Source organism: Stenella coeruleoalba, assembly GCF_951394435.1.
Source record: "Stenella coeruleoalba genome assembly, chromosome: X".
NCBI lineage: Eukaryota > Metazoa > Chordata > Mammalia > Artiodactyla > Delphinidae > Stenella > Stenella coeruleoalba.
The window spans coordinates 26369255-26391948 of NC_137152.1; the positions used below are offsets into that span (position 1 = coordinate 26369255).

At 39.2% G+C, this 22694-nt stretch overlaps 1 protein-coding gene across 5 annotated transcripts in view; it reads left to right on the forward strand.

The window, feature by feature from the left end:
• TAB3 (TGF-beta activated kinase 1 (MAP3K7) binding protein 3) overlaps nucleotides 1-22694 on the forward strand; it is a 97709-nt gene that overhangs the window by 40154 nt on the left and 34861 nt on the right. Inside the window, exon 3 of one of the 5 annotated variants that reach the window (XM_079909582.1) lies at nucleotides 5103-5266. The exons of the other annotated variants lie outside the window; for them this stretch is intronic. The gene's annotated coding sequence lies outside the window, so the exon portion shown is untranslated. The remainder of the gene's footprint in view (nucleotides 1-5102; nucleotides 5267-22694) is intronic. 5 annotated transcript variants of the gene reach the window in all.

A 22694-nucleotide genomic window follows, 5' to 3' on the forward strand; every position in this document is an offset into this window, starting at 1 on the left:
GTTTTGGCCATTGGGAGCTCTTTTGGTTGGCTTCTGTGTCACTCTGACATGCCCCCATCGTCATGGGGTGTTTTTTGTTTTTTTTTTCGGACACTTCCTTATTTTCTGGTACTACAAGATTCTCCAGGCTCATCCTGTATATCCCCTATCCCAGTTCTAGAATCAGCAGTTTCTCCACAAAGTCCAGGTTTCTTTTATTAGAGAATGCTATTGGAAATCAAGATCTGGGTGCTAGGTGTGCTTGTTGCTACTAGAGTTTTGCTGTTTCTAGGCCTTCTTAGCTGAAATCCTGTGTATATATTACCTGTATATTTATGCATATTTATAAGTATTTCTATGCATTCATTTCTGAATATATATCAGTATTAAGGTAAACATGAGTTCATATTGATGTCTCCAGCTCTAATCCATTACTACATAGGTCATTCTAGCCTCCTCCCCTTGCTTTTCTGTAACCTCCCACTCCAACAGTGAGAAATCTGGCTCCCACCATTCACCATCCATTTACTTAATTGTTCAGTCCCAGTGTACATGTATAGTTGTATATCAGTTTTGTTAACCTGATACCCTGATGGGTAACAATATCAGAATTGTTAACCTGTACCCCCATGGGAAACAGCTTTATCAGCTAGAATACAATGCTTATGTACAGTTCCTTTTACCTTTAGTCTTACAGACTCCACTCATTTCCAAAGTTCTTTCAGTCAGCACCTTTCCCCCCATCCCCTGCAGTGATACTGTTTCATACATTTGTAATACAGTTAGATTCTGTTATATGGTCTCCATTCCTTCCTGGGACCCCCTGACTTTCTAAAGGATTTTTTAAAATTTGCATACTTTAAGGTTCATTCTTTGTATTATAAAGTTCTGTGGGTTTTGACAAGTGCATAATGTCATGTATCTACCATTACAGTATCATACAGAATAATTTCACTGCCCTAAAAATCTCCTGTGCTTCACCTATGAACCCTCCCTTCCTCCCCACAAACCTCTGGCAACCGTTGATCTTTTTACTGTCTCTATAATTTTGCCTTTTCTAGAATGTTCTTGAGATATTTTTAAAGTCACTTTCTAAAGGAAACCTTTGATTTCTCTAACCTAGATACCATTTTTTCTCCCACCACCAATTCATTCTTAATTGAACAAAATATTTCTAATAAGTAAGAATCAAGGCGTTCCCATTTCTTTTCTCAGTTACCGCTATATAAGGTCGTTCAGCTTTGTTTATCTTTTAATATCCTACCTCTTTGTTACCAACCTCGGAATTGGGAGGAGATCCCAAGTACCTTCTTCTTCTTCTTTTTTTTTTTTTTTTGTGGTACGTGGGCCTCTCACTGTTGTGGCCTCTCCCGATGCGGAGCACAGGCTCCGGACGCGCAGGCTCAGCGGCCATGGCTCACGGGCTTAGTTGCTCCGCGGCATGTGGGATCCTCCCGGACTGGGGCACGAACCCGCGTCCCCTGCATCGGCAGGCGGACTCTCAACCACTGCGCCACCAGGGAAGCCCCCAAGTACCTTTATTTTTGTTGGGGAGGTTGGTGGGGGAAGGCAGGGAGTGGCCCTGTATGGTGTGGTGCGTCCTGTATAGGTAGCAGCTGGCAAATAGATGCTCACTTGTGGGGAGGGGCATTACGCTTAAATTTTATCTGAATATGCTTCTGTTTGTTTCCGGTGGGAGGTTATACTTAACTTGAAAATTCCTTTGATGAGTGTTTTAATATGAATATTATTTTGGTCCATAGTCTCTTTTGAGAATATAACAGAATATGAGATAGATGAAGTGAATATGTGACTATTTCAAAATGGTTTCTACTGTAATGAAAATCCTGTAGGATGATAGTTTTAGAAATTATTTGGAAGGCTCTAACTTAAGGGAAATAATAACTATCATATTCCTATTTCTCACTTGTTGTTTGGTACAATCTTTACATATATGTGTGAAAAATTCTGAAATTGGAATTTTTACCCCTCCAGTAAAAGATCATTTGTTATGCTCCAATATCAGTCACTCCTTGTTGCTATTTACCTTGAAGAATTCACAGTCTGGTGCAGAAACTCTTCTTTTTCATTTTTATTTTTTTTTGTGGTACGCGGGCCTCTCACTGTTGTGGCCTCTCCCGTCGCGGAGCACAGACTCCGGACGCGCAGGCCCAGCGGCCATGGCTCACGGGCCTAGCCGCTCCGCAGCATGTGGGATCTTCCCAGACCAGGGCACGAACCCGTGTCCCCTGCATCGGCAGGCGGACTCTCAACCACTGCGCCACCAGGGAAGCCCGAAACTCTTCTTTTTTAAAAGCAAGTTTTGGTTTAAACTTTACAGTGTCTTTAAGAGTTATGACATCATCAAAATCTTACCATGTAGCCTATAGTACAGGAGAATAATGGCTAAAGCATAGACTTCAAGTTTATGTTTTAGCTTTCTGCTTGTTAACTTTGTCACCACAGGCAAATTATTTACCCTTTCTGAGCCTTGCATTTCCTCATTTGTAAAATGTGAATGATGATATTACCTCTCCCATGGGATGATAATGGGGATTATATGAGATAAAGCACTTAGCACAGTGCCTGGTACATAGATATGGCTCAATAAGTATGCTCTAGGGGTTTCCCTGGTGGCGCAGTGGTTGAGGGTCCGCCTGCCGATGCAGGGGATGCGGGTTCGTGCCCTGGTCCGGGAGGATCCCACGTGCTGCGGAGCGGCTGGGCCCGTGAGCCATGGCCGCTGAGCCTGCACGTCCGGAGCCTGTGCTCCGCAATGGGAGAGGCCACAGCAGTGAGAGGCCCTCATACCGCAAAAAAATAAAAAAATTAAAAAGTAAGTGTGCTCTAAAATCAAAACCTCCCCTCAACAAGAAAATGGATGAAGGTTCAAAGTTTTATACTAGTGTATATGTTTCTGTTCAACAGTTACTACTTGGACCAGACCAGTCAGAAAAATGAATGATTCCTTTAGTTTTTTTATCTTAAAACTTCTCTCAAGATAAGGCTAACTTTTCTTCAAATCTGGGAAATGCTCACATCACTAAATTTGACATGCTAGCAGTGGTTGTCAGCCTAAGATACTGTTGCCTCTCCTGGGGCCGTTTGGGGGTGCTCTTGGGATTTTACAGGAGGGACCAGGGTGCTGAACACCTTGTGACACATGGAGCAGGCTTGCATGTTGAATTATTGTGCCTCAAATTACCACAGCAATAGCATACTGTTGAGACACACTAGACTAGACTAATATGTACGGTACTATCTTGAAACCTCTCTGTTGAACACATTTCAGGTGTCAGAGACCCAGCAAATATGTCAGTGAATAGAGCAAGGCCAGGCCTCCGTGTCTGGGACACGCAAGGGAGTGTAGGGACTAGGCAAGCTGGAGAGAATGTGTCCTTTCTAAACAAGTGAGCCGCGCTTCAGCTTCAGCTAGTTGTTGACTACTATTGCTAGATCTGATTTTTCAGAGAAAGGCTAGATATCCAAATTTTTATGTCATATTTTCCTATTTTAAAGTGTGGCTCAACCTTTTTTTTTTTTTTTAATATGCCAAGGCCAAACCAAACAGATTGGTGGGCTGATTTTGGCCCAGAGACCACACTGGTTTATAACCTGTGATTATTATTGTAGAAAGTGAGCTAAAGTTTTGGCAGGGGTAAACAGTCAGGGCCATAACAGCCCTGAATATTTGCTGAGCTCAGAGAAGGCTGTGGAAACAAAGCACTAGGTGTTGAGGTCATTTTCTAGAGCGTAGAGAATCATGGCATCAGAGCAGAGCTCTAGGGGAGCTTCCTCTGGTTGGAAGGAGGAATTCTGTTGAGAGAAATCCCAGCACCTGCATTTTGAGGAAGAGATCCCACTGTGCCTTATGCTGACACTCCTGAATTAGGAGGGTAGCTGCACCACTGGAGGAAGCCTTAGAGTGATTCCACTGCTAAGCATTACCATCCCAGCCCCCAGTCTCAGTACTGCCTTGAGAAATTAGGAGTCCCCGCAAAGCTAACAGGCAACGAAGGCTCAACGCTACAAAATCTCCTGGTTTATGTGGCTTTCGAACAGTGTGACATTCGTAGGGTTTATACCTTCAATATTTCTTCTTGATCTAGGGTTACTGCCTACTCAGCTCCACAGTCCACAGCTGTGGCCATCTGTGGTTTAGTGGGGGTGTTTCATGGGTGTCCCAGGAGTTTGGTCACATCCTAGCCTAGCCAGTACAGTTCAGGTGCTACTTGCTCTGGCTGGTTTTAAGGTGTCAAGTCATCACTCATCACTTTAATATTATATAAAAAGTAGCAGCCCATTATAATATTGTTAAATAACAATGTCTGAACGTATTTTGCATAGTTGTTGAATACATTAATATATATGGGCAAGAATAGATTGTATGTTTTAATATGCATCACTTTCAAATCTAATATGAGATCATATATGGCAATGTGTCATTTTAGTTGTATTCTATGGGATTAAATACAAAAATACAATGTAGTATTTTACTGTAAAACTTTGCTTTTTTAAGAAACAGGCTGATCTTATTGGTCGGAATATTTTCTGTTTGTAAACTACCTGCTGGCTTAACCTCCCAGTGAGCAGAAAGGAAATAACTTTTTAAAAAGTATTTTAGTATTTTATAATCCTCAGAAAGTTAAATTTATTTGAGAATGTTATATATTGTGAAATACTTACAATACTTAATGATTATCCACATCATTTAGTGCTTACGTGAGTGAATGTTTGTACAGAGCAGAGTGCTAATCACTTTTAAGATCGCTGTCGTAATCCCTTGAGGAGAGTAAGTTTTTATCAGTTTAGATTCCTACTTGTTGTGAAAAGTAGGTCTACTATTAATCATCTTTTCAGATGGTAGCCGTCTTTGTGGGTGTGTAAGTTGTTGGCTTCAATTTTAAAGATGTTTTTTAATGTTTTTCCAAAGGCAAGTATTTGTAACCACTAAAAAAGAAAATGGCAACTTTTCCCCTTCAGCTCTGTTTCTTGTATGTCCGAAAACAGCTTATTTGTAAAAGGATTCTTTCCTCCCCTCTCAGCCCTCCAAATCCCACACACCTGTAACCCTCTGTTTGGATGATAAACTGATGAGGGTTTCCTGTCTTTTTTCCCCCCAGCTAGTGAAAGAAGGGTGCTCATCATCACTCTGCTGGGAATGTCCTTGATACCTACCAATGACATAGTGGAAAGAAAAGACTTTGGAGAAGGCAGGCTTGGATTTGAGTCACGATTCTGCCATATGCCCATTCTCTGAGTTTAATTTCTTCTTTGTAAAATGGAGGTAATTGTAGCCACCTTTCAGGGCATAGTTGTTCATAAATGGTAGCTGATAACAATAGTGATAAAATTAATAGTAACTTTGGTCTTAGTAGCGCCTGAGGTTCTGAAGGCTAATAAAGCTAGCCGAGAGCTAGGAACTCCCAAAAGCTCTGCAGTAACCTATGGATCCTAGGCTCTTGACATCTGAAACATCTTTGTTCTTACTGACCCTTGTCGCTTTTTCTTCTTTCTCATAAGAAGGCAAACTGTATTGCCCTTATATTTTAAAGACTTGAAATTAGGGTTGAGAAATGAATAAAAACGGTTCTTTGAAGCCACTAGGAAAGCTTGAGTTAAGACTTTGAATGCTTCAGAAACTCTTTATTGACAATGGTTAAATAGCCATCAAGTGTTCTGAATATGGTTAGTCCGTCAAATATTGAGGAATCCTTTCCTGGTAGGAAAGGTGTTATTGTTTCTGTAAATAAATACAAGCAAATTTGATCACCTAAGTTCATTCCTATCACTAAATTCAATGAATTGCATTTTGTTCATGTCACCTAGCAAATACTCATTGAACACCTAGTCTGTGCTAGGCCCTATGCCCAGTCAATTGTATACCCTCAAAGGAGGTACTGAATTAGGGAATCTAAGAGTTGTAGCTCTTAGCCTCTATTTTAAATGAAAATCCTAAGCCTTAGAGCTGCCCTGACCAGTAAGGTAGTCATGACTAACTACAGGTGGCTGCTGAGCAGTTGAAACGTGACCAGTCTGAATGGAGATGTGCTGTAAATATAAAACACACACTGCACTCCAAGGACTTAGTTTGAAAAAAAATATGTAAAATATCAATGATGTTTATATTGAATTCATGTTAAAAACAAAAGTATTTTTGCTATCTTGGATTCAATAAAGTATATTAGAATTAATTTCACCTGTTTCATTTTACTTTCTTAGGGTAGCTACTGGAACATTTAAAATGAATCACATTATGTTTTTATTGGACTGCACTGTAAGGCAGTGCTTCAGTGACTTGGCAAGGTTACTAGTCCAGTTAGGACTCCTGTGGCTAGTGCAAACTATAGATCAGCTTACTGTGAAAATGGCAGGTAGTGTTTGTTTTGATCAAAAAGGTGGAAAATTCAAACCTTGTTTCAGAAAAAAGTTAAACGCTAAGGACTTTAAATAGTTTACATTTTAAATTAAAGCCTAGATTGTTAAACTGTTAGAATTGCTTCGCGTTTCAGATTTGGGGTGCTTTAAAAGGGGCAAACTAGGGGCTTCCCTAGTGGTGCAGTGGTTAAGAATCCGCCTGCCGATACAGGGGACACAGGTTCGAGCCCTGGTCCAGGAAGACCCCACATGCTGCGGAGCAACTAAGCCCATGTGCTACAACTACTGAGCCTGCGCTCCAGAGTCCGTGAGCCACAACTCCTAAAGCCTGGGTGCCTGGAGCCCGTGCTCTGCAACAAGAGAAGCCACCGCAATGAGAAGCCCGCACAGCGTAACGAAGAGTAGCTCCCGCTCACTGCAGTTAGAGAAAGCCCGCGCACAGCAACACAGACCCAATGGAGCCAAAAATAAATAAATAAAATAAATAATAATAAAAAATAAAAGGGGCAAACTAGAAAAATATACCCACTGATTCAGTAACGTAAACCTATTTTTCATTTCTCTAAGCATTCACAAGTCATTATGTAGTTGATCTCTGATTCCCCAATATTTTATTGGGAGGTGGGGTGTGCAGAAGGTAGGGGGCAAGCTTCATCTATATATTTTTCTTTCTTGCTAGCTAGACTGGTTCAGTATAATGAAATCGATTCTTCATTATTTAACAAACATTTGAGCAGGTACTAGGTCAGGTTCTGGAAATGCAGTGGTGAACAAGGGATAATCCCTGAATAGAACTACAGGCTTTCTGTTTGGTTTTTGTCTTGTTTTGGCTTTGTATTTGGAAAATAATTCTAAACTTAAAGAAGTTATAATAATAAATATAGTACAAAGAACACTATATACCCTTTATCCAGATCCATGTACTGTTAACATTTTTTCCTGTGTTCTTTTTTAAAAAATTGAGTTATAGTTGATTTACAATATTATATTAGTTTCAGGTGTATGACATAGTGATTCAAATTTTTATAGATTATACTCCGTTTATAGTTATTATAAAATATTGGCTATATTCCCTGTGCTGTACAATATATTCTTGTAGCTTATTTATTTTATACATAGTAGTTTGTTGTACTTCTTATCCCCTGCCCCTATTTTGCCCCTCTCCCCTTTCCTCTCCCCACTGGTAACTACTGCTTCATTCTCTATATATGTGAGTCTGTTTCTGTTTTGTTATATTCACTAGTTTTTTCGATTCCACATATAAGTGATAACATACATATTTCTCTTTCTCTGTCTGACTCATTTCACTAAGCATAATACCCTCTAGGTCCATCTATGTTGTTGCAAATTGCAAATTTTCTTTCTTTTTTATGGTTGAGTAGTATTCCATTATATCTATATCTATATCTATCTATCTATCTATATATCTCACATCATTTTTATCCATTCATCTTTTGATGGACACTTAGGCTATTGTACGTAATGCTGTTGTGAACGTTGGGGTGCACGTATCTTTTCAAATTAGTGTTTTTGTTTTCTTTGGATATATATCCAGGAGTGCAATTACTGGATCACATGGTAACTCTATTTTCAGCTTTCTGAGGAACCTCCATACTGTTTTCTCCAGTGGCTGTGCCAATATACATTCCCACTAACAGTGTACAAGGGTTCCCTTTTCTCTACATCTTTGCCGGCACTGGTTATTTGTTGTCTTTTTGATGATGGACATTCTGACAGGTGTGAGGTGATATCTCATTGTGGTTTTGATTTGCATTTCTTTGACGATTAGCAGTGTTGAGCATCTTTTCATGTGCCTGTTGACCATCTGCATGTCTTCTTTGGAAAATTGTCTGTTCAGGTCTTCTGTCCATTTTTTAATTGGGTTATTTGTTTCTTTGGTTGTTGGGTTGTATGAGCTCTTTGTATATGTTGGATATTAACTCCTTATCAGGCGTATCATTTGCAAATATTTTCTCCCATTCAGTAGGTTGTCTTTTTCTTTTGTCGATGGTATTCTTTGCTGTGTAAAAGCTTTTAAGTTTAATTATGTCCCATTTATGTATTTTTGTTTTTGTTTTTTGTTGCTTTAGGAGACAGATCCAGAAAATGGATCTGTCTATGATTTATGTCAAGGAGTGTTCCGCTTATGTTTTCCTCCAGGAGTTTTATGGTTTCTGGTCTTATATTTAGGTCTTTAATCCATTTTGAGTTTGTTTTTATATACGGTGTGAGAAAATGTTCTAATTTCATTCCTTTATATGTAACTGTCCAGTTTTCCCAGTGCCATTTATTGAAGAAACTGTATTTTCTCCTTTGTCATAGATTAATTGACCATATGTGCATGGGTTTATTTCTGGGCTCTCTGTTCAGTTCTGTTGATCTATGTGTCTGTTGCTTCCCTGGCTTTCTTTTGATTTCCATTTGCATGGAATACTTTTTTCCATTCTCTCTCTTTCAGTCTGTGTGTCTTGAAATCTGAAGTGAGTCTCTTATAGGCAGCATATATATGGTTCTTGTTTTTGTATCTGTTCGGCCATTCTGTATCTTTTGATTGGAGAATTTAGTCCATTTACATTTAAAGTAATTATTGAGGGGCTTCCCTGGTGGCACAGTGGTTAAGAATCCACCTGCCAATGCAGGGGACACGGGTTCGAGCCCTGATCCGGGAAGATCCCTCATGCCGTGGGGCAACTAAGCCTGTACGCCACAACTACTGAACCTGTGCTCTGGAGCCCATGCACCACAATTACTGAATCCCGCATGCCTAGAGCCTGTGATCCACACGCAACAAGAGAAGCCACCATAATGAGAAACCTATGCACCACAACTAAGAGTAGCCCCCGCTTGCCACAACTAGAGAAAGCCGGCACGCAGCAAGGAAGACACAATGCAGCCAAAAATATAAATAAATAAATAAAATGAAATAAATAAAGTAATTATTGATAGGTATATACTTACTGCCATTTTGTAAGTTGTTTTGTGGTTATTTTTCTGGTTATTTTTTGTTCCTTTTTTTTTTTCCTACCCTTTGATTTGATGTCTATCTTTAGTGTTATGTTTGGATTCCTTTCTCCTTTTTGTGTTCTATCTGTTATAGATTTTTTGGTTTATGGTTACCATGAAGTTTATATATAGCTATCAATATATATACATGATTGTTTCAAGTTGCTGATCTCTTAATTTCAAATGCATTTTAACAACCCTTTATTTTTACTCGTCTCCCCCCATAATTACTGTTTTTGGCATATTATTTTACACCTTTTTGTTTTTGTATCCCTTACTGAGGATATAGATGATTTTACTACTTTTGCCTTTTGAACTTCTACTAGCTTTGTACTTGGTTGATTTACTACCTTTACTGTATATTTGCCTTTACCAATGAGCTTTTTATTTTCATAATTTTCCTTTTTTTATTGAAGTATACTTAATTTACAATGTGCTAATATCTGCTGTACAGCAAAGTGACTCAGTTATAAACATATATATTCTTTTTATATTCTTTTCCATTATGCTTTATCCCTGGAGATTGGATATAGTTCCCTGTGCTATACAGTAGGACCTTGTCGTTTATCCATTCTAAATTTAATAGTTTGCATCTCCTAACCCCAAACTCCCTGTCCATCCCTGTCCCTCTCCCATTCCCCCTTGGCAACCACAGGTCTATTTCCTGTGTCTGAGTCTGTTTTTTGTTTTTTTTGTTTTTTTCCCCCAGTACTCGGGCCTCTCACTGTTGTGGCCTCTCCCGTTGCGGAGCACAGGCTCCGGACGCGCAGGCTCAGCAGCTATGGCTCATGGACCCAGCCGCTCCACGGCATGTGGGATCCTCCCAGACCGGGGCACGAACCCGTATCCCCTGCATCGGCAGGCGGACTCTCAACCACTGCACCACCAGGGAAGCCCTGAGTCTGTTTTGTAGATAGTTTCATCTGTGTCATATTTTAGATTCCTCATATAAGTGATATCATATGGTATTTGTCTTTCTCTTTCTGACATATTTCACTTAGTATGATAATATCTAGTTGCATCCATGTCACTGCACATGGCATTGTTTCATTCTTTTTTATGGCTGAGTAGTATTCCATTGTATATATGTACCACATCTTCTTTATCCATTTATCTGTCAGTGGACATTAAGGTTGTTGCCATGTCTTGGCTATTGTGAACAGTGCTGCTATGAACACAGGGGTGCATGTATCTTTTTGAATTATAGTTTTGTCTGGGTATATGCCTAGGAGTGGGATTGCTGGATCATATGGTAATTCTATTTTTAGTTTTCTGAGGAACCTCCATACTGTTTTCCATAGTGGCTACACCAACTTACATTCCTACCAACATTGTAGGAGGGTTCCTTTTTCTTCACACCCTTTCCAGCATTTGTTATTTGTAGAATTTTTAATGATGGCCATTCTGACCAGTGTGAGCTGGTACCACATTGTAATTTTGATTTTCATTTCTCTGATAGTTAATGACATTGAGCATTTTTTCATGTGCCTACTGGCCATCTCTATGTCTTTTTTATTTTATTTTATTTAATTAACTAATTTGGCTGTATCAGGTCTTAGTTGCGGCATGTGAGATCTTTGTTGCCTGCGGGACCTTCATTGTAGCATTTGGGATCTTTTTAGTGGCGGCATGCGAACTCTGAGTTGCAGCATGTGCGTCTAGTTCCCTGAGCAGGGATCGAACGTGGGCCCCCTGCATTGGGAGTGCGGAGTCTTAGCCACTGGACCACAAGGGAAGTCCTTGTATGTCTTCTTTGGAGAAATGTCTATTAAGGTCTTCTGCCCATTTTTCAATTGGGTTGTTTGTTTTTGTTGTTGTTGAGTTGTATGAGCTGTTTGTATATTTTGGAAGTTAAGCCCTTGTCAGTTGCATCATTTGCAGATATTTTCTCCTGTTCCGTAGGTTGTCTCTTCATTTTTTTATGGTTTCCTTTGCTGTGCAAAAGCTTGTAAATTTGATTCGGTCCCATTTGTTTATTTTTGGTTTTATTTCTATTGCCTTGGGAGACTGACCTAAGAGAACACTGATTCGATTTATGTCAGAGAATGTTTTGCCTGTGCTCTCTTCTAGGAGTTTTATGGTGTCATGTCTTATGTCTTAAGTCTTCAAGTGATTTTGAGTTTATTTTTGTGCATGGTGTGTGTGTGTGTTCTAACGTGATTGATTTACATGCAGCTGTCCAACTCTCTCAACACCACTTGCTGAACAGACTCTCTTTTCTCCACTGTATATTCTTGCCTCCTTTGTCAAAGATTAATTGACCTTAGGTGTGTGGCTTTATTTCTGGGCTCTCTGTTCAGTTCCATTGATCCGTATGTGGGGTTTTTTTGTACCAATACCATACTGTTTGGATTACTGTATGTTTGTAGTATTGTCTGAAGTCTGGGAGGGTTATGCCTCCTGCTTTGTATTTTCCCTCAGGCTTGCTTTTTCAATAATGGGTCTTTATGTTTCCATATGAATTTTTGGATTATTTGTTCTAGTTGTGTGAAAAATGTCATGGGTAATTTGATAGGGATTGTGTTTAGTCTGTAGATTGCTTTGGGTAGTATTGCCATTTTAACAATATTAATTTTTCCAGTCCAAGAGCATGGGATATCTTTCCATTTCTTTGAATTCTCTTTAACTTCCTTTATTAATGTTTTATAGTTCTCAGTGTATAAGTCTTTCACCTCCTTGGTCAGGTTTATTCCTAGGTTTCTTTTTGGTTTTGTTTTAGTGTGATTTTTGAAAGATACTGTTTTTTACATTCCTTTTCTGATATTTCATTGTTAGTGTAAAGAAATGCAGCTGATTTCTGGATGTTAATCTTGTATCCTGCTACTTTGCTGAGTTCACTTATCAGATCTAGTAGTTTTTCTGTGGTGTCCTTAGGGTTTTCTATATATAGTATCATATCATCTGCATATAGTGACAGTTTTACCTCTTCCTTTCCAATCTGGATACCTTTTATTTCTTTTTCTTGTCTGATTGCTGTGGCTAGGACTTCCAGTACTATGTTGAATAGAAGAGATGAGAGTGGGCATCCTTATCTTGTTCCAGATTTTAGCGGGAAGGCTTTCAACTTTTCACTGTTGAGTATTATATTGGCTGTGGGGTTTTCATAAATGGTTTTTATTATGTTGAGGTATGTTCCCTCTATACCCACTTTGTTAAGAGTTTTTATCATGAATGGATGTTGAATTTTGTCAACTACTTTTTCTGCATCTATTGAGATGATCATGTGGTTGTTGACTTTTCTTCTGTTAATGTGATGTAGTACGTTGATTGATTTGCATATGTTGAACCATCCTTGTGAACTTGGGGTGAATCCCACTTGGTGGTGGTGTATGACCTTTTTAATATATTTTTGGATTCGGTTTGCTAATATATTGAGATTTTTTGCATCTATATTCATCAAAGTTATTGGCCTGTAATTTCTTTTTTGGTGATATCTTTGTCTGGTTTTGTTATCAGGGTGATGGTGGCTTCATAGAATGTCTTTGGGAGTGTTCCCCCCTCTTCAGTCTTTTGCAAGAGTTTGAGGATTGGTGTAAGTTCTTCCTGGTATGTTTGGAAGAATTCCCCAGTCCAGTCAACTGGTCCAGGACTTTAGTTTGTAGGGAGTTTTTTAAAATTACAGATTCTATTTCACTTCGAGTGATTGGTGTGTTCAAATTATCTGTTTCTCCTTGATTCAATTTTGGTGTGCTATATGTTTCAAGAAAGTTGTCCGTTTCTTCTAGGTTGTCACATTTGTTGACATATAATTGTTCTTGGTATTCTCTTATGGTTTTTTGTATTTCTGTGGTATCGGTTGAGATTCCTCCTTTTTCATTTCTTATTTTGTTTATTTGCGTTCTCTCTCTTTTCTTTTTGGTGAGCCTGGCCAGAGGTTTGTCAATTTTGTTTACCCTTTCAAAGAACCAGCTCTTGGTTTTCTTCATTTTTTCTATTTTTTTTAATCTCTATTTTATTTATTTCCTCTCTGATCTTTATTATTTCCTTCCTTCTGCTGACTTCAGGTTCTGTTTTGTTTTTTGGTTTTTCTTGAATTCCTGAATTTTATTTATTTTTCTACATAGCAGGTTCTTTTTAGTTATCCATTTTATACATATTAGTGTACATATGTCAATCCCAATCTCCCAATTCATCACACCACCACCACCCCCGGCCACTTTCCCCCCTTGGTGTCCGTACATTTCTTCTCTACATCTGTGTCTCAATTTCTGCCCTGTAAACCGGTTCATCTGTACCATTTTTCTAGGTTTCACATATATGTGTTAATATACGATATTTCTTTTCCTCTTTCTGAGTTACTTCACTCTGTATGACAGTCTCTAGATCCATCCACGTCTGTACAAATGACCCAGTTTCGTTACTTTTTGAGGCTAAGTAATATTCCATTGTATATATGTACCACATCTTGCTTATCCATACGTCTGTCGATGGGCATTTACGTTGCTTCCATGACCTGGCTATTGTAAATAGTGCTGCAGTGAACATTGGGGTGTATATGTCTTTTTGAATTATGGTTTTCTCTGAGTATATGTCCAGTAGTGAGATTGCTGGGTCGTATGGTAATTCTATTTTTAGTTTTTTAAGGAATCTCCATACTGTTCTCCACAGTGGCTATATCAATTTATATTCCCACCAACAGCGCAAGAGGGTTCCCTTTTCTCCACACCCTCTCTAGCATTTCTTGTTTGTAGATTTTCTGATGATGCCCATTCTAACTTGTGTGAGGTGATACCTCATTGTAGTTTTGATTTGCATTTCTCTAATAATTAGTGATATTGAGCAGCTTTTCATGTGCTTCTTGGCCATCTGTACGTCTTCTTTGGAGAAATGTCCATTTAGGTCTTCTTCCCATTTTTGGATTGGGTTGTATGTTTTTTTAATATTGAGCTGCATGAGCTGGTTATATATTTTGGAGATTAATCTTTTGTCCGTTGATTCATTTGCAAATATTTTCTCCCATTCTGAAGGTTGTCTTTTTGTCTTGTTTGTGGTTTCCTTTGCTTTGCAAAAGCTTTGAAGTTTCATTAGGTCCCATTTGTTTACTTTTGTTTTTATTTCCATTGCTCTATGAGGTGGATCAAAAAAGATCTTGCTGTGATTTATGTCAAAGAGTGTTCTTCCTATGTTTTCCTCTAAGAGTTTTATAGTGTCCGGTCCTACATTTAGGTCTCTAATCCTTTTTGAGTTTATTTTTGTGTGTGGTGTTAGGGAGTGTTCTAATTTCATTCTTTTACATGTAGCTGTCCAGTTTTCCCAGCACCATTTATTGAAGAGACAGTCATTTCTCCATGGTATATCCTTGCCTCCTTTGTCATAGATTAGTTGACCATAGGTGTGTGGGTTTATCTCTGGGCTTTCTATCCTGTTCCATTGATCTATATTTCTTTTTTTGTGCCAGTACCATATTTTCTTAATTACTGTAGCTTTGTAGTATAGTCTGAAGTCAGGGAGTCTGATTCCTCCAGCTCTGTTTTTTTCCCTCAAGACTGCTTTGGCTATTTGGGGTCTTTTGTGTCTCCATACAAATTTTAAGATTTTTTGTTCAAGTTCTGTAAGAAATGCCACTGGTAATTTCACAGGGATTGCATCGAATTTGTAGATTGCTTTGGGTAGTGTAGTCATTTTCACAATATCGATTCTTCCAATCCAGGAACATGGCATATCTCTCCATCTGTTTGTATCATCTTTAATTTCTTTCATCAGTGTCTTACAGTTTTCTGCATACAGGTCTTTTGTCTCCCTAGGTAGGTTTATTCCTAGGTATTTTATTCTTTTTGTTGCAGTGGTAAATGCGAGTGTTTCCTTGATTTCTCTTTCAGATTTTTCATCATTAGTGTATAGGAATACAAGAGATTTCTGTGCATTAATTTTGTATCCTGCAACTTTACCAAATTCATTGATTAGCTCTAGGAGTTTTCTGGTAGCATCTTTAGGATTCTCTATGTATAATATCACGTCATCTGCAGACAGTGACAGTTCTACTTCTTTTCCAATTTGTATTTCTTCTTCTTCTCTGATTGCTGTGGCTAGGACTTCCAAACTGTGTTGAATAATAGTGGTGAGAGTGGACATCCTTGTCTTGTTCCTGATCTTAGAGGAAATGCTTTCAGTTTTTCACCATTGAGAATGATGTTTGCTGTGGGTTTGTCGTATGTGGCCTTTATTATGTTGAGGTAGGTTCCCTCTGTGCCCACTTTCTGGAGAGTTTTTATCATAGATGGGTGTTGAATTTTGTCAAAAGCTTTTTCTGCATCTATTGAGATGATCATATGGTTTTATTCTTCAATTTGTTAATATGGTATATCACATTGATTGATTTGTGTATATTGAAGAATCCTTGCATCCCTGGGATAGATCCCACTTAATCATGGTGTGTGATCCTTTTAATATGTTGTTGGATTCTGTTTGCTAGTATTTTGTTCAGGATTTTTTTTTTTGTTGAGGATTTTTACATCTATATTCATCGGTGATATTGGTCTGTAATTTTCTTTTTTTGTAGTATCTTTGGCTGGTTTTGGTATCAGGGTGATGTTGGCCTCACAGAATGAGTTTGGGAGTGTTCCTTCCTCTGCAGTTTTTTGGAAGAGTTTGAGAAGAATGGGTGTTAGCTCTTCTCTAAATGTTTGATAGAATTCACCTGTGAAGCCATCTGGTCCTGGACTTTTGTTTGATGGAAGATTTTTAATCACACTTTTAATTTCATTACTTTGTGATTGGTCTTTTCATATTTTCTATTTCTTCCTGGGTCAGTCTTTGAAGGTTATACCTTTCTAAGAATTTGTGCATTTCTTCCAGGTTGTCCATTTTATTGGCATACAGTTGCTTGTAGTAGTCTCTTAGGATGCTTTGTATTTCTGGGGTGTCTGTTGTAACTTCTCCTTTTTCATTTCTCATTTTATTGATTTGAGTCCTCTCCCTCTTTTTCATGATGAGTCTGGCTAATGGTTTATCAATTTTGTTTATCTTCTCAAAGAACCAGCTTCTGGTTTTATTGATCTTTGATATTTTCTTTGTTTCTCTTTCATTTATTTCTGCTCTGATCTTTATGATTTCTTTCCTTCTACTAACTTTGGGTTTTGTTCTTCTTTCTCTAGTTCCTTTAGGTTTAAGGTTAGATTGTTTATTTGAGATGTTCGTTGTTTCTTGAGGTAGGATTGTATTGCTATAAACTTCCCTCTTAGAACTGCTTTTGCTGCCTCCCATAGGTTTTGGATCGTCATGTTTTCGTTGTCATTTGTCTCCAGGTATTTTTTTATTTCCTCTTTGATTTGTTCAGTGATCTCTTGGTGTTTTAGTAACATATTGTTTAGCCTCCATGTGTTTGTGTTTTTTACATTTTATTGCCTGTAATTCATTTCTAATCTCATATCGTTGTGGTCAGAAAAGATTTTTGATATGATTTCAGTTTTCTTAAATTTACTGAGGCTTGATTTGTGACCCAAGATGTGATCCATACTTGAGAATTTTCGTGCACACTTGAGAAGAAAGCATAATCTGCTGTTTTGGAGTGGAATGTCCTATAAATATCAGTTAAATCTGTCTGGTCTGTTGTGTCATTTAAAGCTTGTGTTTCCTTATTAATATTCTGTTTGGATGATCTGTCCATTGGTGTAAGTGAGGTGTTAAAGTCCCCCACTATTATTGTGTTACTGTTGATTTCCTCTTTTATAGCTGTTAGCAGTTGCCTTATGTATTGACGTGCTCCTTTGTTGAGTGCATATCTATTATATTTGCAAATATAAATATATATTTATAATTGTTATATCTTCTTGGATTGATCCCTTGATCATTATGTAGTGTCCGTCCTTGTCTCTTGTAACATTCTTTATTTTAAAGTCTATTTTATCTGATATGAGTATTGCTACTCCAGCTCTCTTTTGATTTCCATTCGCATGGTGTATCTTTTTCCATACCCTCACTTTCAGTCTGTATGTGTCCCTAGGTCTGAAGTGGGTCTCTTGTAGACAGCATATGTATGGGTCTTGTTTTTGTATCCATTCAGCGAGCCTGTGTCTTTTGGTTGGAGCAGTTAATGCATTCACATTTAAGGTAATTATCGATATGTATGTTCCTATTACCATTTTCTTAATTGTTATGGGTTTGTGCTTTAGGTCCTTTTCTTCTCTTGTGTCTCCCACTTAGAGAAGTTCCTTTAGCATTTGCTGTGGTGCTGAATTCTCTTAGCTTTTGCTTGTCTGTAAACTTTTGATTTCTCCATCGAATGTGTATGAGATCCTTGCCGGGTATAGTAATCTTGGTTGTAGGTTCTTCCCTTTCATCACTCTAAATATGTCATGCCACTCTCTTCTGGCTTATAGAGTTTCTGCTGAGAAATCAGCTGTTAGCCTTATGGGAATTCCCTTGTATCTTATTTGTCGTCTTTCCCTGTTGCTTTCAGTAATTTTTCTTTGTCTTTAATTTTTGCCCATTTGATTACTGTGTCTCGGCGTGTTTCTCCTCGGGTTTATCCTGTATGGGACTCTCTGCCCTTCCTGGACTTGGATGTCTATTCCTTTCCAATGTTTAGGGAAGTATTCGACTATAATCTCTTCAGATATTTTCTCAGGTCCTTTTTCTCTCACTTCTCCTTCTGGGACCCCTATAATGTGAGTGTTGTTGCGTTAAATGTCGTCCCAGGAGGTCTCTTAGGCTGTCTTCATTTCTTTTCATTCTTTTTTCTTTATTCTGTTCCTTGGCAGTGAATTCCACCATTCTGTCTTCCAGGTCACTTATCCGTTTTTCTGCCTCAATTATTCTGCTATTGATTCCTTCTAGTGTATTTTTTATTTCAGGTCTTGTATTGTTCATCTCTCTTTGTTCTTTAATTCTTCTAGGTGTTTGTTCTTTAATTCTTCTAGGTCTTTGTTAAACATTTCTTGCATCTTCTCGATCTTTGCCTTCATTCTTTTTCCGAGGTCCTGGAACATCTTCACTATCATTATTCTGAATTCCTTTTCTGGAAGGTTGCCTATCTCCACTCCATTTAGTTGTTTTTCTGGGGTTTTATCTTGTTCCTTCATCTGGTACAAAGCCCTCTGCCTTTTCATCTTGTCTATCTTTCTGTGAATGTGGTTTTTGTTCCACAGGCTACAGGATTGTAGTTCTTCTTGCTTCTGCTGTCTGCCCTCTGGTGGATGAGGCTATCTAAGAGGCTTGTGCAAGTTTCCTGATGGGAGGGACTGGTGGTAGGTAGAGCTCAGCAAAACTTTAATTCACTTGTCTGCTGATGGGTGGGGCTGGGTTCCCTCCCTGTTGGTTGTTTGGCCTGAGGCAACCCGACACTGGAGCCTACCCAGCTCTTTGGTGGGGCTAATGGTGGACTCTGGGAGGGTTCATGCCAAGGAGTACTTCCCAGAACTTCTGCTGCCAGTGTCCTTGTCCTCACGGTGGGACACAGCCACCCCCCACCTCTGTGGGAGACCCTCTGACACTAGCAGGTAGGTCTGGTTCAGTCTCCCCCAGGGTCACTGCTCCTTCCCCTGGGTCCCGATGCACACACTGCTTTATGTGTGCCATCCAAGAGTGGAGTCTCTGTTTCCCCCATTCCTGTCTAAGTCCTGCAGTCAAATCCCACTAGCCTTCAAAGGCTGATTCTTTAGGAATTCCTCCTCTCATTGCCGGACCCCCAGGTTGGGAAGCCTGATGTAGGGCTCAGAACCTTCACTCCAGTGGGTAGTGTTCTGTGGTATAAGTGTTCTCTAGTTTGTGAGTCACCCACTCAGCAGTTACGGGATTTGATTGTATTGTGATTGCGCCCCTCCTACCGTCTCATTGTTGCTTCTCCTTTGTCTTTGGATGTAGGGTATCTTTTTTGGTAAGTTCCAGTGTCTTCCTGTCGATGATTGTGCAGCAGTTAGTTGTGATTCCGGTGCTCTCGCAAGAGGGAGTGAGAGCACGTCCTTCTACTCTGCCATCTTGAACCAGTCCCCCCAGGTTTTGTTTGTTCTTTTTCTAAATCTTTTAGGTGGTAGGTTAGGTTGTTTATTTGAGATTTTTCTTGTTTTTTGAGGAAGGCCTGTACCCCTATGAACTTCCCTTAGGAACTGCTTTTGCTGTATCCCAAAGATTTTGTATGATTGTGTTTTTATTGTCATTTGTCTCAAGGTATTTTTTAATTTTGTTTTTTATTTTGTCATTGACTCATTGGTTTTTGTTTTTGGTATTTTTAAATTAATTAATTAATTTATTTTTGGCTGTTTTGGGTCTTCGTTGCTGTGCACAGGCTTTCTCTAGTTGCAGCAAGTGGGGGCTACTCTTTGTTGCGTTGTGCAGGCTTCTCATTGCGGTGGCTTCTCTTTGTTGCACAGCACGGGCTCTAGGCGCGTGGGCTTCAGTAGTTGTGGTGTGTGGGCTCAGCAGTTGTGGCTCGCAGGCTTTAGAGTGCAGGCTCAGTAGTTGTGGTGCACGGGCTTAGTTGCTCCACGGCATGTGGGATCTTCTCAGACCAGGGATCAAATCCGTGTCCCCTGCATTGGCAGGCAGATTCTTAACCACTGCACCATCAAGGAAGTCCCAACTCATTGGTTTTTTTAGTAGCATGTTGTTTAGTTTCCATGTAGTCTTTTTTTGGTCATTTCTTCTCTTGCGGTTTTTTTCTAGTTTCATGCCATTGTGGTCCGAGAAGATGCTAGAAACAATTTCTGTACTCTTCACTTTGTTGAGGTTAGTTTTGTGCCCTGGTATGTGCCCAGTCCTAGAAAATGTTCCATGTGTACTTGAAAAGAACGTGTATTCTGTTTTTTTGGATGTAATGTCCTGAAAATATCAATTAAGTCTAACTGTTGTATCATTTAGGATCTCTGTCGCCTTATTGATTTTTCTCTCTAGAAGATGTGTCCATTGATATGTGTGGGGTGTTAAAGTCTCCTACTGTTATTGTATTCCCTTCAATTTCTCCATTTATGTTGGTTAGTATTTGTTTTATGTGTTTGGGTGCTCCTATATTAGGTGCATATGTGTTCACGAGTGGAAGATCCTCTTCTTGTGTTGATCCTTTTATCATTATGTAGTATCCTTCTTTATCTTTCTTTATGGCCTTTGTTTTAAAGTTTATTTTGTCTGATATGAGTATTGCGACTCCTGCTTTCTTGTCATTTCCGTTTGCATGAAATATTTTTCTCCATCCTCTCACTTTCAATCTCTGTGTCCTTTGCCCTAAGGTGGGTCTCTTACAGGCAGCATATTGTAGGCTGCTGTTTTTTTATCCAGTCTGCCACCCTATGTCTTTTGATTGGAGCATTCAGTCCTTTGACATTTAAGGTAATTATTGATACATATGTGTTTATTGCCATTTTAACCCTTGTTTTCCAGTGGATTCTATGTTTCTTCTTTGTTCCTATCTTTTTCTTTCTGTTTTTCTTTTTGTGGTTTGATTTTTTGCTTGTGTTCTCTTCTTTTTGGTTTTTGTGAACCTATTGTATGTTTTTGATTTGTGGTTGCCCTGTTTTTCAGGTATGTTAATCCCTTCCTATATCTGCTTCTTTTCAACTGATAGTCATATAAGCTCAAACACATTCTAAGAAAAAAAAAAAGAATCTACATTTTTTAACTCTCTTTCCCCACATTTTATGATTCTGATGTCCTTTTTTACATCTTCATGTTTACCCTTTTGCCATTCCTTCTGTTTATCAACACTTTCACAAGTAGGTTTTTTTCCCCCTTTTTGATCTGTATACTGGCTTATTTAAGTAATTTAGTTTCCAATTGTGATTTACTCCTTCCTAATATCTTCTTACTTCTTTTCTATTTAGAGAAGACCTTTCATTATTTCTTTTAGGTAGGTTTAGTATTGCTGTATTCTTTTAGTTTTTGCTTGTCTGAGAAATTCTTTATCTCACCTCTTATTCTCAGTGATAATCGTGGTGGGTAGAGTATTCTAGGCTGCAGGTTTTTCTCTTTCAAAACTTTGAATATATTTTGCCACTCCCTTCTGGCCTGCAGTGTTTCTGTTGAGAAATCAGCTGATAGCCTTATGGGGGTTCCCTTGTAATTGACTCTGTTTTTCTCTTGCTGCCTTTAGAATCCTCTCTTGAACTTTGGCCATCTTTATTACAATATGTCTTGGTGTAGGTTTGTTTGGGTTCATCTTGTTTGAGACCCTCTGTGCTTCCTATAGCTGGATATTTGGTTCCTTCTTTAGGTTTGGGAAGTTTTCAGCCATAATTTCTTCAAATACATTTTCAATCCCCGTTTCTCTTTCTTCTCCTTTTGGAATCCCTATTATGCGTAGATTGGCATGTTTATGTTATCCCATAGGTCTCTTATATTGTTTTCTTTTTGTGTGCCGTTTTGATTAATTTCCATTTTTCTATCTTCTAGATTGCTTATTCTTTCTCCTGCAATATTCATTCTGCTATTCATTGCTTTTAGTTCAGCTTTTGTCTTGGCAGATGAATTTTCTAATTTTTCTTGGCTCCTTCTTATAGTTTCTCGGTCCTTTTTACAGTAATCTGCATTTCTGTTGATAGCCTTTCTTCATTCCTTTGGTATTTTTCTTACCTCTTTTTTTGAACTCAGTGTCTGTTAGACTGAAGAGGACTGTTTCATTGTTTGTTCTTTCAGGGGAATTCTCTTGGACTTTTAAGTGGGAGTAGTTCCTCTGCTTCTTCATTTTGCTTATATTTCTCTTACTCTGTGCGTTTAGGAGAACAATTATCTCCTGTAATCTTGGAGGTCTGTTTCTATGTGGGAGTGTCCCCGTGAAGCTTGTGTGGGTTTAATATTGTTTTGGCGTGAGGGCTGCTTTTGCTTTGGATGCTTGCTGTCTCTTTCCTCAGTATGTGCTAGCTGTTATTCCCTTGATGGGGGTGTGAAGGTGAGTGGCCTGCGCATGCTCCCAGGAATGCGGGGACAGTGGTTGGTGTCTGTTCACAGAATTCTCGGTAGTGGCAGCAATCAGCACCCACCTCTCGAGTCTGATGTGGCAGCTGTGGCTCGTGCCCACCCCAGAGCTTGTGCAGGCAGTGCCCTATTGCCTGATAGTACACACGGAGAAAGAAGTTCCTATGGTGGTCCTGCCCCTTTCCTTGCGTGCCCCCCAACAATAGCACCTTGCCTCTGTGGCAGGCCCAGTCTTCTTCCCATACTCCCTTGGTTGTGGCACATCACACCCTAGCCCTCTCAGGCTGTCTCCACACAGCCAACCTGAGTCCTCTCCCCAAGTCTGACCTCCGAATTGCGAGCCTCAGCACCCAGCCCCTGCCTGCCCCAGTGTACGAGCGTCTCAGGCTGGGGAGTGCTGGGTGTTGGCACTGACCGTCTTTGCAGGTCTCACTCCGCTTTGCCTTCTGCAAACTGGTTTCTCCACTCTCTTCTGAGGCTCCGAAGCTCTGCTT